The following is a 17,508-nucleotide window of genomic DNA, read 5'->3' as shown; positions in this document are numbered from 1 at the left end:
ACCCTATTTAAAATAATACAAAACACACTACAGATTGAAATGCCTGAGTTATTTGTCTAATATTGAGTGAGTTAAGTAATACTGACTGTGGATATAATAAATAAATATTGCACTTACTTGGAATATATGTTAAGTATATATTACACAAATAAATTGACTTATTATGTGTCCAGACCACTGGGACTAGAAATTGTTACTGAATCTTGTAGTCCTGCCGTGGATGCTGTGATATCTCCTGCCTGATGCCAGATGCTTCAACAGTTCATGCGCAGGATGCATGTTGTCCTGTATTATTTTGGTGGTCTTTCGGATGCTTCTTGCAGAATAAATATGTTGTATCAATGGAATACTGGAACCTATACCCTTCTCTGCAACCCTCACCACTCTTTGTAGTGCCTTCTTTTCTGTAACTGTGCAGCTTCCAACCCACACTGTGAAGTTGCAGGAGAACATGCTGTCTATTGCACCTCTATACAAGGTGGAGAGAATATGAGGAGGAAGCTTAGCTATTATCAGCCTTCTTAAAAAGTGGAAGCATTAGTTTGCTTTCTTGACCATTTGGTTGGTGTTTCCGACCACAAGAGATCCTCTGATATGTGTACACCCAGGAATTTCGTACTCTTAATCCTCTCACCATTGACCATGAGCACTGGGTGGATTGTTCTCCTTTTCCTGAAGTTAATGATAATCTGTTTTGTCTTGCTTACATTCAGGTCAAGGTTGTTCCCCTCGCACCAACTCATCAGAGATGCCACCTCCTCTCTGTACACACTTTCATTCTCCTTTGTGATGAGCCCCACGACTGTGGTGTCATTAGCAAACTTGATGATATGATTGGACTTGTGCTTAGCAATCATGGATCAGGATGGTGTATAACAGTGGGCTAAGAACACATCCCTTTGGAACGTTGATGTTAATTGTGATGCACTTTGATGTGTTCTTACTTGAACACATCCTCTGTGGTCTGTCAAACAGGAAATCCAGGATCCAGTTACAGAGATGTTTACTGATTCCTAAATGTGCCAGTTTTTCTATCAGCTGCATTGATACCACCATATAAAATGCAAATCTGAAGTCTATGAACAGCATCCTCACATAGTTGTCTTTGCCCTCTAAATGTTCAAGAGAGATGTGTAGTGCTACTGATATGGCATCCACCATGGATTGGTTAGCACTGTACGCAAACTACAAAGGGTCAAAAACAAGGGGTAGGCATGATAAAAGATGTTTTTTGATCAGCCGCTCAAAACATTTCATAACAGCAGATGTCAGAGCAACAGGTCTGTAGTCGTTAGGACTGGAGGGAGTGGTTTTCTTAGGTAGTGGGATGATGTTAGTTTCCTTGTAGCAAAAGGGTACTTTTGCCATGGCAATAGAGGTGTTAAATATTGGCTTGAGCACTGTGCATAGTTGATCAGCACAGCCTTTTAAAACCTTGTCCAGTAAGTTGCCTGGGCCAGCAGCCTTCCTGGGGTTCACTTTCCTTAGCTCTCTTCTTACCTCCTCTGTGCTGTGGCTGAGTCCTGCAGCCTTCCCATCAGTGGGGAGCTTTAGTACCGACCAGTTGATGTTCTTTGTGTTTCACTGTTGCAGTCATTACATTTGGGTTATTTGCTTGCAGCTAGCCCTCAGTCGGTCTGATTAACAAAGTCTTGGATCCTGCGTTGGTTGCTGCCCTTTCTTCCATGACATCAGGTCGTCAGGGGTATAAAACATGCAGCCAATGCCATTACATCAGTCTTTCTTGCCGTGTGGTGCCCGAAGCAGAAGCAGTTTGCAAGTGCCAGTCGGCCGACTCCTGAAATTTTTGTTTTCGAGTTTCAGAACTGAAGTCTTCAACTAAAGCTAAGTACCCCATTGGGGAAACTTTTTCTTGCTCCTTACCAATGTCAGTAAAAGTTAATAATTGCATTACTTGTGGAAAGCAAATACCTCATAAAAATTTTAATTCGTACTGTATTCCTTGCCTAGGCCCTGACCACGATGTTCCTTGCTGTCGGTTTTGTGCTTTATTTAATCAGCGCACTATCTGTCGTCGGTATATTTTCACCTCTAAATATTTCGGATCTCGGTTCAATTATCCAGAAATATCGTTGGTAGGCCTTTTGACTACCGGGATTTCAAAAAACTGCAAAGATAAAGACAGAGACAATCCGCCGAGGTCCAAAACTGCAGACAACGCTTCTCCTAAGCCAGTCGCCAGTTTGCCAGTACTCAGTGAGGTGCTTTCGCAGCCCCTGATACCCGCTACTTCTGATTCGCAGGCCTCTACTGAGACCCATTCGGAGTCCAGTGTGCCGCGCAATGCTTCAACTATGGAACCCGTGGATGTCTCTGCCTTGGATGGGTCTGGAGCTGTTATGCAGGCACCAGCTTCTGAGAGTGTATTCAGGCCTATGGACTTGCCTATTAAATCGACGCCTCCTTCTTTACTTAGGCCTAAATCTTGATCCATGTCTAAAATACCGATGCTCAGGCCTCTATGCCTAAAAAACAAATTATAAGAATGGCTGAAGATCTAATAACTCTAATCAGGGGTAGCCAACCCCCTACTTCTAAGAGGCCTAGGACTGAAGATGATTATGAATCTTCTGATCAGGATTCTGTTTTTTCTGAGTCTTCTGATGATCTGGATTTGCCCTTACCTACTTATGAAAATTCTGATGCAGAGGACTCTATTCCCTCTGCTTCCCCGCCTGAGGATTTTTTGGGGGGGAAACCTTACATACTCTAAGGGAGCATTTCCACTGGAAAAGCCAGGATTTTTGTGATTCAAAAAAGAGGCTTAGGGATTTCCTTCTCCTACCTCAGCATAGGCCTTTAGCTATTCCTCCTGTATTAGACGTTGATGATGCTTTTTTGGAATCTAGTTTGGCCCCTGATTCCTTGCCTCCTGCTCCTAGAAAACCTGACAGATACTACAGGGTCCCTGAGTCCCACAAGTTCCTTTTCAAAAATCCTATTGCAGATCCAGAGACTATTGAACAGGGGCCACAGGGCATTGAGGCTTCTACTGCTAAAAATCCTATCCCTTCTGATAAAGACTCCAGGGCGCTGGATAGATGGGGTAAGAAGGTTTACACTTCTGCAACCTTGGCCATTAGGGCTTTAAACTGCCAGTTTCATATGTTAAAGTATCAGCAACATGTTATTGGACTGTTATTGGACTGCTTAAACAGAAAATGATGATTCCTGACTGTGTGGAAAATAAAGAATTACAGGATTCTGCTGAACAAGTTAGAAAACGTACTTTGCAATGGGCTGCTGTTACTAGGTCTGTGTTCAGAAGGCATGCTTGGCTTAAGGAGCAATCTTTGCCTGATCATGTTAAAGCTAAATTGTTGTATGCTCCTTTAAATCAGGACCACCTGTTTGGCAACAAGGCTGAGGAAGTTCTTAAAAAGATGGAAGATAAAGCTAAATCTATGCAAACTGTTAAAGATTTTTTACAAGTTCAGCCTCCTAGATTTATTAGGTACTGGCCCTCTAAGAATTAGACCTTTCCAGTCCCTTCTAGGTCTTCTCAAGCCAAACCCAGACACAGCAAAACCCCCAGGTATCAGTCCCAAGGGACTCACAGAACTAAGCAGTGGGGGGGGGGCCTCCACTTCCAAATCTGGGAATACTAAGACTCCCCTCTATGGTAACCTGTCTCAATGACTTCCTTTTAAAATTTCCAAGCACTTATCAACTGACTGCCCCTTTGGGGGGAAAGATTGCTCTTCATGCAAAGAATTGGGAACTCATTACCCAGGACAAATGTGTTTTAAACATAGTGTCCCAGGGATACAGATTTCACTTCCACACATTACCAACACCATGTGTGTGGGTGGATGTACCCCCAAATCAGTGGACAGAGGCCCAAAAACAAGTACTTTCTCTCTTAAGCATAGGGGCTATTCAACTGGTACCAGAAGAGGAAAAGAGACAAGGTTTCTACTCGAGACTTTTCCTGGTACCCAGAAAAGACAATTCAAGGCATCCTATCCTGAACCTGTCTACTCTAAACACCTTTTTGGAGATTCCAAAATTCAAGATGCTGACTCTTCACCAATTACTTCCTATGCTAGGCAAAGATGCCTGGTTGGCAACACTATATTTAAAAGAAGCATACCTGCAAATCCCAATCAGGGAATCTTGCATAAGATACCTACACTTCAAAGCAGGCTACACGCACTATCAGTTCTGTGCACTGCCCTTTGACTTATCTACTGCACCCAGGGTATTCACCAAGTGCCTAGCTCCAGTCATTGCATTTTGCAGGCAAAGAAATATTCAAATATAACCATACCTGGATGATTGTCTAATTCAGGCAGAAAGCCAGGACATACTTTTGAATCATCTGGCCTTTGTAAAAAGGGTTCTAACTTGTCTGGGGTTCACCATAAATTAAAAGAAATCACACCTGGTACCCTGTCAACAAATTATTTCCCTGGGAGCAAGCTTGAATACAACTTCCCAGATGGCTTACCTCACACCAGAAAAGCAAATTCATTTGACAACCTACTTCAAACAAATGCCCACAAAAACTCTGCTATCTGCAAGACAAATACTGCAAGCCTTGGGGTTCATGGCCTCCTGCATTCTTCTAATTCCATATGCAAGACTGCATATGAGAAAACTGCAGTGGTATCTAAAAAGCCTATGGTGTCAACATTCTCAAGACCTAGAAACAATGATTCGTATCATACCTTGCCTACGTCCTTTGGTGGGCAGAGGCCTGCCACCAAAACAAGGGACTACCTTTCACACCACCCCCTGCCGCCCAAATCCTAACAACAGACATCAGCATCAGATTATGCATGGGGGGGCTCACCTGGCAGGGAAGTGCATTCAGGGCAAATAGAACCCAAGTCAAATGCACCTGAATATCAATCAAAAAGAAATGTTAGCTGTACAGAATGCTCTTGACAGCATTCAAGGACCACATTCTTCCAGGACAACTAATGGTAAAGACGGACAGCACCACTGTTATGTGGTACATAAACAAGCAGTGGGGTACACATTTTTACCCCCTCTGCAGACTAGCCATGGCATTGTGGAACACAGCCTTGAGCTACCAAGTGCACCTACAAGCTCAATTCCTGCCAGGAAAATTAATTACACTGGCAGACAGACTAAGCAGAAACCTCATAGACCCACATGAGTGGAAACTGGAACCAAGGATTTTCAACATGTTGACAAGCAAATGGGGGAGCCCAGATATAGACCTGTTTGCATCTCCCCAGAACCACCAATTGGACAAATTTTGCATAAGGACTCCCCACAAACAAGCCTGGAAAGTGGATGCTCAGGCCTTCAGCTGTAAAAACCTATCAGTCTATGCCTCCCCCCCTCTGCCTCTGCTCTCCAAAGTACTACTAAAAATCAAATGGGACAAACCAAGGATGATTTTGATTGCTCCAGACTGGCCTTGCCAACACTGGTACCCCCTTCTGCGCAGTGTGTCATCATTATCTCCATGGCACCTGCCTCAGACTCCTTCCCTGCTGTCTTAGCAGTAGAACCAGATTCTGCACCCTCAGCTTCTAACACTGAAACTTGCAGCCTGGCTAATTACTTAATCTCTCCTTTACCATCCCTCAGCAAACCTGTGATGGATATCATTTTAGAGATAAGGAGGCCTAGTACTAGAAAATCTTATGCTGAAAAATGGAAAAGATTCTGTGCCTGGAACCAATCTCAAGGGATGAGCACAGCAGCACCCAATTTACCTCAGATTTTACAATACTTAACTGAGATGCTTCACAAGGGCCTGTCTTTTTCCTCCATTAAAATCCATGCCACAGCCATTTCAGCTCATTATAACACAGCACTTCCCCTCTTCTCTCATCCACTGCTCAAGCAGTTCCTCACAGGGACCAAAAATTTGAGATCACCCAGGAGAGCTCCAACCCCAGCCTGGGACCTTAGTTTTGTCTTGGAGAAACTCACTGTACCTCCTTTCGAGCTAGCTGCTACTGCAGACTTTAAATTTCTTTCTTGGAAAACAGCTTTCCTTTTAGCAATCACTTCAGCTAGAAGGGTATCTCAATTACAGGCCCTTATGGCAGTGGAGACTTTCATCATCTTTCATGTGGACAGGGTGTCCCTCAGAACCAATCCATCCTTCATGCCCAAGGTGGTATCCAGTGTGGCTCTTAATCAGTCCATTCATTTGACAGCCTTCTTTCCCAATCCACAGAATAAAGGGGAATGGATACTGCGCAGACAACTTAAATTCTACTTGGGCAGCACTAAATCTCAAAGGAAATCTGAACAACTGCTGGTGGCATTTGCTGCAGGGGCAGAGGGGAAGGCTATTTCAAAGCAAACCATTTCTAAATGGATAAGCCATTACATTAATTTCTGCTATAAGTACCATGGAAAACCTATCCCCCAGGGGATCAGGCCTCACTCCACCAGGGCCGCATCTACCTCCACAGCCTTTCTCTGAGGCGTCTCTACCAGGGACATCCTAGAAGCTGCTACCTGGAGTTCTGTACATACTTTCACCAAGCATTATCATTTGCCAATTTTCTCTAAATCCAGAGCTGGCTTTGCCACTGCAGTCTTGCAGGGCCTTATAGCTGGCCCTAATGCTATCTAAATTCCTCCTCCCAACCATAGCTTTGGGAATCTATCCAAATGTAATGACTGCAACAGTGAAACACGAAGAACATAGTACAGTTGTGTACACTTACCGTAAATGTAGATGTTCGAGTGTATTCATTGTTGCAGTCCTGGTTACCCTCCCTCGAGCCCCCTAACTTCTTTTGGCTATACCTCTACTTTCCTTTACTATGCTTAAAAGCCTTTTTGGTGTATTTCCTTTTTTGTTGGAGGTATATCTTTGTACTGTTATATTTAATTGCTTCCCATTAGGGGGCACCTGACATCTGGGGCAAGAAAAACTGATGTAATGGCATCGGCTGCATGTTTTATACCCCTGACGACCTGACGTCATGGAAGAAGGGACAGCAACCGATGCAGGACCCAAGACTTTGTTAATCAGGCCGACTGAGGGCTACCTGCAAGCAGATAACCCAAATGTAATGACTGCAACAGTGAATACATTTGAACATCTACATTTATGGTAAGTGTACACAACTGTACTTTTCTTTACTCAAATCTACCAAAGAAGATATTCAGACTGTCCAGAAATTAAATGCTGTCCTCACACTGTAGATGATGTCCTCACACTGTGCTGACCTGATTTTGTAGTCAGTGATCTCCTGTATGCTTTGCTATAGTCTCCTTGCATCCTTCATGTCATCATAGTAACTCTACACCTTTCTGCCATACTCCCTCTTAGCACCCTTTATACTGCTCCTCAGACTAACTCTTGCTACACTTAGGGCTGTTTTGTCCTTAGCCCTGTAAACTGCGTTTCTCTCCTTCTCATGTACCTTAGGGGTGAGCCATGGCTCCTGGTTAGCTCTAATAGTGATACTCCTGATATTTGTTACCCCATCAACACAGTTTGAAATGTATGCCATCACTACCACTGCCTCAAGTGTATTCATCAATGTTAATATGCTGATTCACTGTGACAGCCTCCTCGAACATATCCCAGTTGGTTCTTTCAAAGTAGTCTCTGAGGGCAGAGGAATACCCTAGGAGAATACAAGTTAAAGTAGTAAATAAAACGTTTAAAACATTGATCCCGCATACTCCATGCTAACTGTATATAATAACTTTAAGATCACACAATACTGGAGAAAGGGCATATTCCCTAATCCCAGGGATTGTATGATCTCAAACACCTGTCAGCCATCTGTTTTGTCAACCAAATTGTGTTGACAAAACAGGTGCCGCCTTTAAACCCAATTGATCAAATTATGCTCTTCCATGTGTGGCATGTGTGTATCTCTTTGTGTTTGTATACCTGGGTGGGTTGAAGATAATGTGGTTTGTTTCTTCTTGAAATGTTGGTTGACTGAATACTTACCCTGAGAAAAGTTGCGGGAATATGATTGCTTGTTAAAATCATATTTCGGACATCTCGTCTCAGCGATTTTGTTTTCGGGTATTTGGGTTTTCGTTAATTTGAAGTAGGATCTATATATATAATATATATATATATATATATATATATATATATATATATATATATATATATATATATATATACATATATATATATATATATATATATATATATATATATATATATATATAAAAAATATATGTGTGTGTGTGTGTGTGTGTGTGCGTGTGTGTGTGTGTATATATATATATATATATATATATATATATATATATATATATATATATATATATATATATATATATATATATATATATATATATATATATATATATATATATATATATATATATATATATATATATATATATATATGTCCATAGGTTCATGGGTTCATAGGCAGGTACTAGGCTATTAGCCCTAGGGCCTATATAAGCCTAGTCAAAAAAGTACCCTGGCTTTCGCCACCCAAGAAAATTATTTTCCTGTGCCCTTGTCGAGCAGAGCCACAGAAGTGATCCCTGGGATGAATTTCCTATTTCCTATCCAATCATCAAGACTTTTCTTGAAGTGTGCTGATGAGGAGCTCTGTTTGACATAGATAGGTAGTCGGTTCCAGACTATGGGAAGTCTCTGGCACAGGAATCTATCCCTCCAGCATGTTCTGTTTATTGTGGTGACAAGGTTTAGGTCCCTAGAGCATTTAGCTCGGAGGAATTGGGATTTCTTTAAGTGGAGCATGTCCAACAGCTCTGGGTTTGACATAGCTTTGTATGTTAGGCAGAGATCGCCTCTGAGTAGGCGATATGTGACGGAGTAAAGCTGGAGTTTTTTTAAACGGACTGCGTAGGGCATCTTTTTGAGGCCAGTAATCCTCTTTGTGAGCTATTTCTGCAGTCTTTTCAGTTGTTGTAGATGTTTTGTGAGGTACATACCAAAAGGGGCGTTGTACTCTATAATGGGTCTAATGAGTGATGAATAGAAGGAAACAATGACCTCTTTTTTTCTGGATGAGAAACCTTTTGTGATGAGGTGAGTCACATAGAAAGATTTCCTGACCACTGTGGCGATGTGATTATCAAAGGAGAGATTACTGTCCACCTGTGTCCCAAGGTCTCTTATCACACTTTCAGTGTTAAGTAGACTACCACTTATGTGGTAGTTCATGGGTACAGAGTTTTTACCAAAGGGGATGACAATACACTTTTTGGCATTGAGCTTCAGGCCATGGCCTTGACACCAGGCATCTGTCTCAGTGAGGCCCTTTTGTAGTATGTCCACATCATTAGGAGTTTTGATTATGGCTCCTAGTTTTCAGTCATGTGCAAACTTTGTTAGCCAAAGACCTTCTGTGTTAGCCTGTACTTCAGAGAAGTAGATACCAAACAGGAGAGGACCCAGGACTGAACCCTGTGGTACTCCACTTGTCACTGGTCTGAAGTCGGATTTGATGTCTACTACTTTCACAGTGTGGGTTCTGTCCATGAACCAGTTGGCAACCCATCTTGTGACATAGAGATTTTTACCTAGTTTAGTGAGCTTATCTATAATTCCGGAGTGGGCGATGGTGTCGAAAGCCTTGGCAAGATCTAGATAAGCTTTGTGAACCACCTTACCCTCATCTATGGCTTTGGTGACTGCTTTAAAGAAGTCAATCAGGTTTAAGAGACATGACCTGCCTTTTACAAACCCGAACTGGTTAGGGTCTAGAGTTTGGAGATTACCAATGTCTTTGTTTATGAGTTCCATGATGAAACGTTCCATGGCCTTGCAGACCAGGCTCGTCAGGCTAATGGGGCAGTAGTTCCCGGGGTCCGTCGTGGCTCCCCCTTTGTGGAGTGGGATAACCTTCGCAGTGCACCATTCAGTGGGCACAAAGCTTGAGGTGAGGCTATGATTGAACATAGTACTTAGGTAGGGTGCCAGCTCATTCTGTAGTTCGTGTAGAATGCAGCCTGGGATATTGTCAGGTCCCATGGATGCTGTGTTCTTGGCTTTGGAGAGTGTGTTTTTTACCTGTGCAGCAGTGATTACAGGAACTTTGCCTTCTTCCGGTATAGAGATGGGCCCTGTAGGGGGTGAGAGGGGGGTAAAGTTAGTACTGAACCTATCTGCCAGGATGTTGGCAATATCAGTTGGTTCTTTTCCTGTTAGAAGAGAAGCATAATTTTAGCAAATAAGTCTTCGTCCAAAATGTAGGATTAATTCCCCCATCTCTGAGAAGAAAAAAACCTTACTGTTAAGAAAATGCATGTTAATCAAAAACCTGCCATTTCATGTACACACTCATGTTGTCTGATTATGTATCCCAGGCAGGTATGTCCCTAGCCTTAAGTAGCATTCTGCCGTCACCCAGAATGATGCCTCAGTACAAACAGAAAATGATTGACTTTTAACAATTGGCTTAGTTTCTGGTGTCATTCCAGGGGATCTAGTACCTGACAGCCTGGGAAGATATGATCGACAGACCACGATGCTTTGCCAGAGATGGCCTGCATCTGTCTCACCTGGGCTTCAGGCTTCTGGCAAAGGCTCTTGCCTCCCCTGTAGTGCTTTTTTTAGGAAAAGTGATGAGGTTAAAACTACCAACATAAGCACTTCAACAAAACACAAATTAAAGGTCATGCTGCTAAATGCTAGGAGTCTAAACATGAAACTGCACTCATTGCAAGCATTCTTAACCCTGGAAAATGCTGACATCTGTGCAGTCACAGAAACCTGGTTCAAAGCTACAGAGAGAACCCCAGCCTTACCTGATTGCTCATCCTATCATGCATTCAGACCCCAAACTGTGGGTAGTAAAGCCACAGGAGGTGGAGTTTCAAAATGCATTAAAAACATACACACCTCCAAGCTGGTCAAACAGTATGATGCACAGGAGACACTCCAGGTGCAGTTAATCAATGACAAGACCCCTATTCAAATCATTTCTAGCTACCGGTCCCTAAATCTGACACAAAATGCCCAATCCGCCTATTTGCCTTGTTCAGATCTATCAAGATTCAGTCCATTACCCTGATCCTGGGTGACTTTAACTTCCCAAACATAGACTGGAAGAACTACTCATGCCAGAACACAAATGCCCAGAGATTCCTTGATTTTGTCAATGCAAATGCCTTGAAACAGCTAGTAGATACCCCCAGAAGAGGTGATAACATCTTTGACTTGGTATTAACCAAGATGAGTAACCACTGCAGTATCCCTATAGTATCATCCTCCCTGGTAAGATCCAACCATAAAGTGGTCACTTCGACGTCACCATCTCCCCCAACCCCCTCTAGCTAGAATCAGACATAAAACCTTCTCCAAAGCTGATTACAGCCTCCCGAGGGATGGTATAAACAGCTTCATAGCCCTCTCCCCCTCTGTAGGAACTGGCACTAATATCCAAAACTACACCAAAGTACTGTACAAATATTTATATAGATGCATGGAAACAGGAATACCTGACAGGACTAAGTCATCCTCCGCAAGGACCTGTCTAGTGGACATCTTCAATAAATAAACTCTATAACAAAAGGAAAAAATTGCTGTCTAAGACCAAGAAGGGGCAGGTGCCCAATTGGAAGCAATGTCTCTTTAGCCTGAACAAGGAAATAAGAGCACTAGTGAAATCCTCCAAAGCAAACTTTGAGTCCAGATTGGCCACATCTACTAGAGACACAATCATAAGGTCTTCTTCACATATGTCCGCAACCTCAAAGGAAGCACCCAGATGTGTTCAGAACTGGTGGTCAAGGACACCACATATACAAATGCTGTGGATATAGCAAAGTTGCTGGCTGACAGATTCAGCAAAAACTTTACCCCTCTGTCCCCCCATTAGTAAGTCAGGACATCCCCAGTACCTGCCCCCGTCCACGTATATCTAGGGAACAGGTTATCACTGCTGTCTCAAAGGAAAATGTACAGCCTCCATGGGACCCAATAACATTCCAGGCTGCATCCTACATGAACTCAGCCAGGAACTTGCAGCACCGTATTTAACCAAAGCCTGAATACTGGCTTCCCAGCAGAGTGGAGGACAGCCATTGTCATCCCTTGACATAAAGGTGGAGCCACCACCGATCTGGGAAATTATAGACCCATCAACCTAACTAGCCTGACCGGCAAGGCCATGGAACAGATTATCATGGACCTCATTAACAAGGACATTGGCAATCTCCAAACTCTTGCTTCCACACAAATGACTTCATGAAGGGGAGGCCATGTCTGGTAAATTTGGTTGACTTCTTTGAGACAGTCACCAAAGCCATGGACGAGGGGAAGATGGTGCACAGTGCCTACCTTGACCTGACCAAAGCCTTTGACACTATTCCACACTCAGGCATAATAGATAAACTCTCTCAACTAGGCATCAATCCATATGTTACCAGATGGGTAGCAAACTGGCTAACTGACAGAACCCACCTAGTCAAAATAGGGGAAGCCACCTAAAGCAGTAGACCTGTAACAAGTGGCGTACCCCAGGGTTCGGTCTTGGGGGCCTCTTGTTATTTGGGATATACTTTCCTGAGGTGCAGGCCAAAACCAGTGGGCTGTGTCTGACCAAGTTTGCAGATGACTGCAAGCTGGGTGCTGTCATCAATTCCCCTTGCGATATGGACGTCCTGCAAGAGGGTCTCACTCAGACAAATGACTGGTGCCAGAAACATAGCCTCAAGCTGAATACCAAAAAAATGCATCATCATCCCCTTTGTGGAGAGTGATGTCCCCACAAATTATCACATTAATAGCAATGTCCTAAGCATGCAATTAGTTATGAGGGATTTGGGCACCCAGGTTGATAGCAACCCAACTTTTGACCACCATGTTGCTTCCCTTGTATGGAAAGCCTTCTACATGGTCCACTTCATAAGTAAGGGTTTCTCATCCAAGGACAAGGCGGTCATAACATCCCTGTATTCTTCCCTTATAAGGCCAATTATTGAGGATAGTGCCCCTTTCAGCATGTACCTCGCAAAGCACATGCAGCAACTGGAGAGACCACATAGGTTCCTCACCAGGAGACTCCAGGTCCTCAAACATCTACTATACAAGATAGGCTAAAAGCCCTACCCCTCTACTCAGTTTTATACTCCTCAGAGGTAACCTCTGTCTAGCATACAAGGCAATCATGGACCCCACCTTGATGGGACTGCTGCATATCCACAAGTCAAGCTCCACTCGAGTAACCCACACGCATGGCCCGGCCTCAACATGGTCTGTGACATCAGCAAGACTTGTTGGCGGGAAAGATTTGTGTCCCAGAGACTCCCCCATCTATTGAATAGACTCCCTCTCCACATAAAGCAGAGTACCTCTTTACCCCTTTTTAAGCACAGCCTGGATAACTGGATGGGAAACAGAAAATATACCCCTGGGATTCCACCCGTGTCCCTGCTGGACAGGGTCATCAGGTGCTGATTTGTTTAAACATGGTCTAAACTCTTGGCTAGGCTTATAAGGTCCTCAGGGCCAGTAGCCTAGTAACCTCCTATGATCCTATGATGGTAAAAAAGAGTGTCTGACAGAGTGATGTTTATGAAGCTGGAAATCGATGGTGTGATGATGAATGTTGTTAGTGCCTTTGCTCCTCAAGTTGTGTGTGTGATGGATGAAAAAGAAAAATTTTGGAATGAGTTGGATGAAGTGGTGGTGAGTGTACCCAAAGGTGAGAGAGTTGTGATTGGAGCGGATTTCAATGGGCATGTTGATGAAGGGAACAGAGGAGATGAGGAAGTGATGGGTAGGTATGGTGTTAAGGAGAGAAATGCAGAAGGTCAGATGGTAGTGGATTTTGTGAAAAGGATGGACATGGCTGTGCTGAATACATATTTTAAGAAGAGAGAGGAGCATAGGATGACATACAAGAGAAAGATGCACACAGGTGGATTATATCTTATGCAAGAGGACTAGTTTGAAAGAGACTGCAGACTGTAAAGTGGTGACACGAGAAAGCAAAGTTAGGCAGCATAGAATGGTGGTCTGTTGGATGAGGTTGGTGATCAAGAAGAGAAGGTGGAGTGTGAGGGCAGTGAGAAGGATCAAATGGTGGAAGTTGAAAAAGGGTGATTGTGAGGTGGAGTCCAGGGAACAGTTAAGACATGCACTGAGTGGCAGTGAAGAGTTACAAAATAGCTGGGTAACTACAGCAGAGCTGGTAAGGGAGACAGCTAGAAAGGTGCTTGGTATGACATCTGGACAGAGAAAGGAGGACAAGGAGACCTGGTGGTGGAACAAGGAAGTACAGGAGAGTATATAGAGAAAGAGGTTAGTGAAGAAGAAGTGGGATTGTCAAAGAGAAGAAGAAAGTAGACAGGAGTATAAGGAGATGAGGCATATGGCGAAGAGAGAGGTGGCAAAGGCTAAGGATAAGGTGTATGGAGAGTTGTATGAAAGGTTGGACACAAAGGAGGGAGAAAAGGATCTGTACCGATTGGCTAGGCAGAGGGACCGAGTTGGGAAAGATGTGCAGCAGGTTAGGGTGATAAAGGATAATGAGGGAAACATACTCACAAGCGAGGAGAGTGTGTTGAGCAGATGGAAAGAGTACTTTGAGGGGTTGATGAACAAAGAGACTGAGAGAGAGAAAGAAAGTTGCATGATGTGAGGATAGTGAATCAGGAAGTGCAGCAGATTAGCAAGGAGGAAGTAAGGACACCTGTGAAGAGAATGAAGAATGGAAAGGCTGTTGGTCCAGACATCATTCCTGTGGAAGCATGCAGATGTTTAGGAGAGATGGCAGTGGAGTTTTTAACCAGATTGTTTAATGATGTCTCTGAAAGTGAGAGGATGCCTGAAGAGTGTAAGGAGTGGAGAAGAAGTGTTTTGGTATCAATTTTTAAGAATAAGTGTGATGTGCAGAGCTGTAAACTACAGAGGGATAAAACTGATCAGTCACAGCATGAAGTTATGAGAAGGAGTAGTTGAAACTAGGTTAAGAAGGGAAGTGGTGATTAGTGAACAGCAGTACAGTTTCATGCCTGGAAAGAACACTACAGATGAGATGTTTGCTCTGAGAGTGTTGATGGAGAATTATAGAGAAGGCCAGAATGAGTTGCATTGTGTCTTTCTGAGAAAGCATATGACAGGCTTCCAAGAGAAGAGTTGTGTTATTGTATGAGGAAGTCAGGAGTGGCAGAGAAGTATGTAATAGTGGTACAGGATATGTATGAGTGTCGTGTGACAGTGGTGAGGTCTACAATAAGAGTTATGGATGCAGTTAAGGTAGAGGTGGGATTACATCAAGGATCAGATTCGAGCCCTGTCTTATTTGCAGTGGTGATAGACAGGTTGACAGATGAGATCAGACAGGATTCCCCATGAACTATGAGGTTTGCCGATGACATTGTGATCTGTAGTGAGAGTAGGGAACAGGTTGAGGAAACCCTGGAGAGGTGGAGATATGCTCTAGAGAGGAGAGGAATGAAGGTCAACAGGACTAAGACAGAATATATGTGTGTGAATGAGAGGGAGGATAGAGGAATGGTGAGGATGCAGGGAGTAGAGTTGGTGAAGGTGGATGAGTTTAAATACTTGGGATCAATAGTTCAGAGTAATGGTGAGTGTGGAAGAGAGGTGAAGAAGAGAGTACAAGCAGGGTGGAGTGGGTGGAGAACAGTGTCAGGAGTGATTTGTGACAGATGGGTACCAGTAAGAGTGAAAGGGAAGGTCTACAAGAGGGTAGTGAGACCAGCTATGTTATATGGGTTGGAGAAAGTGGCACTGACAAAAAGGCAGGAGTCAGAGCCAGAGGTGGCAGAGTTAAAGATGTTAAATGTGCATTGGGTGTGATGAGGATGGAATGGAATATGAATCAGTATATTTGAGGGTCAGCTCAGGTTGGATGCTTTGGAGACAAAGCCAGAGAGGCGATATTGCATTGGTTTGGGCATGTGCTGAGGAAGGTTGCTGAGTATATTTGGAAAAGCATGCTAAGGATGGAATTGCCAGGTAAGAAGAAAAGAGGAAGGCCTAAGATAAGGTTTATGGAGCTGGTGACAGAGGACATGCAGGTGGTTGGTGTGACAGAGCAAGATGCAGAGGACAGGAGAAAATGGAAACAGATGATCCACTGTGGCGACCCCTAATGGGAACAGCCGAAAGAAGAAGAAGCAGCTCGTGATTATTTTAAGTAGGCTGGCGAACTGGTCCCACACTGGTTTCTTTTCATATATTAGCTAGTTACAAAAATAAAAAGGACACATTGATATAAAGATTTAAAACTAAAAGAAAATATTTTGTGCATAGAAACACATTGCTATGCAAAAATGAACAATAACTGCATTGACGTACTAGTCAAGTTGGAACAATATCATTCAGTTATATAAAACAACAAAATACATCCATAAGATGGATATACTGTGTTATCATAACTGTGGTGGTAAATGCTCAGCCTAGAGGACCAAATATGCTGTGTAATTAAAGATTCAGAACTCATCAGGTACATTTATGGGAAGTAAAGTATGCATTGTCTTTCATTTACTATATTCTGCCTTTGACCAATATCTCAAGAGTGTTGCTGAAATTTCACTAGTAAAGGTTCTTGAATCTGTTCCAGGCCATTCAGCAGTAAAACCAATATCCTCTCTGGACCACATAGAGTTATTTACAGGCTGTTTTGTCGGGAGACTGTACCATATGCTTGTCTGGTGATTTCAATAAACAGCTACATGCATGTATATATTTAAATAAAAGTGCTGTTGTGCACATTTGTATTTGCCAACAGACCTTTATATGGCATCTGCTGTAATGTTATCAACAGTACCTTTTTGACTTCAGGCATTTTGGAGCCACTTGTATTTAGATTTGTCATATGTGATCACATTCAGACAGCTTTATAACAACAAGAGCCAAATGTCTCAAACAATTAATTCCCTCTAAGTATAGAGTCCTATTACAGTTTTTTGACCACTATTTTCTGTTTTATTAATGACATTTTTCTTCCTACTGTAGAGGTTAGAAGTGATTCATATCCGGTACTGTTATGATGTGGACTTATTCTTGTCAAAAAAGAAATGTAGCCTCCATCTTCAAAAGGATTAATTACCCAGCTAATTGTTGTTCCACTGTAAATGCTACTTTCAAGCAAAAATTTGCACACTCAGCTTTATGAATTAGAGTTTTGTTTAGATTCATTGATTTGCAGTTATATGACAGTTCTAGCACATTCTTTTTCGAATTTCTCCAGCAAGGCTCTGACCCATCTCTGTGTAATAATAGTCACCCATGTTGAAGGCCTTACCTTGTGCATCCGTGATAGTAAATGTAGTAATTCTAAGATCTTAACAGTGTGGTATAAGCAACCTTAGGTTTATGCTAAAAAATCGTATCACCCACATTACCTAAATGGTATGTAAGCTAACAGAGCATGAAAACAGACTTGTTCCAGTATTATGTATGTCAACTGTCATTATTGTGTCACTGTCAGAAAAATTATGCAGTTGGCAGTTACAAAATGGCATATTATTACTCTATGCCCAATACAAATGTGTATTAGAAATCAATACCATTTTTATTAATAACAATCATTGTGTTATAATAAAAGCACTGTAAAT

This window comes from Protopterus annectens, chromosome 7.part0 (genome assembly GCF_019279795.1).
Source record: "Protopterus annectens isolate FY-2018-M chromosome 7.part0, PAN1.0, whole genome shotgun sequence".
NCBI classification, from domain to species: Eukaryota; Metazoa; Chordata; order Ceratodontiformes; family Protopteridae; genus Protopterus; species Protopterus annectens.
The sequence above is the reverse complement of the archived record's forward strand: the minus strand, read 5'-3'. Positions refer to the sequence as shown.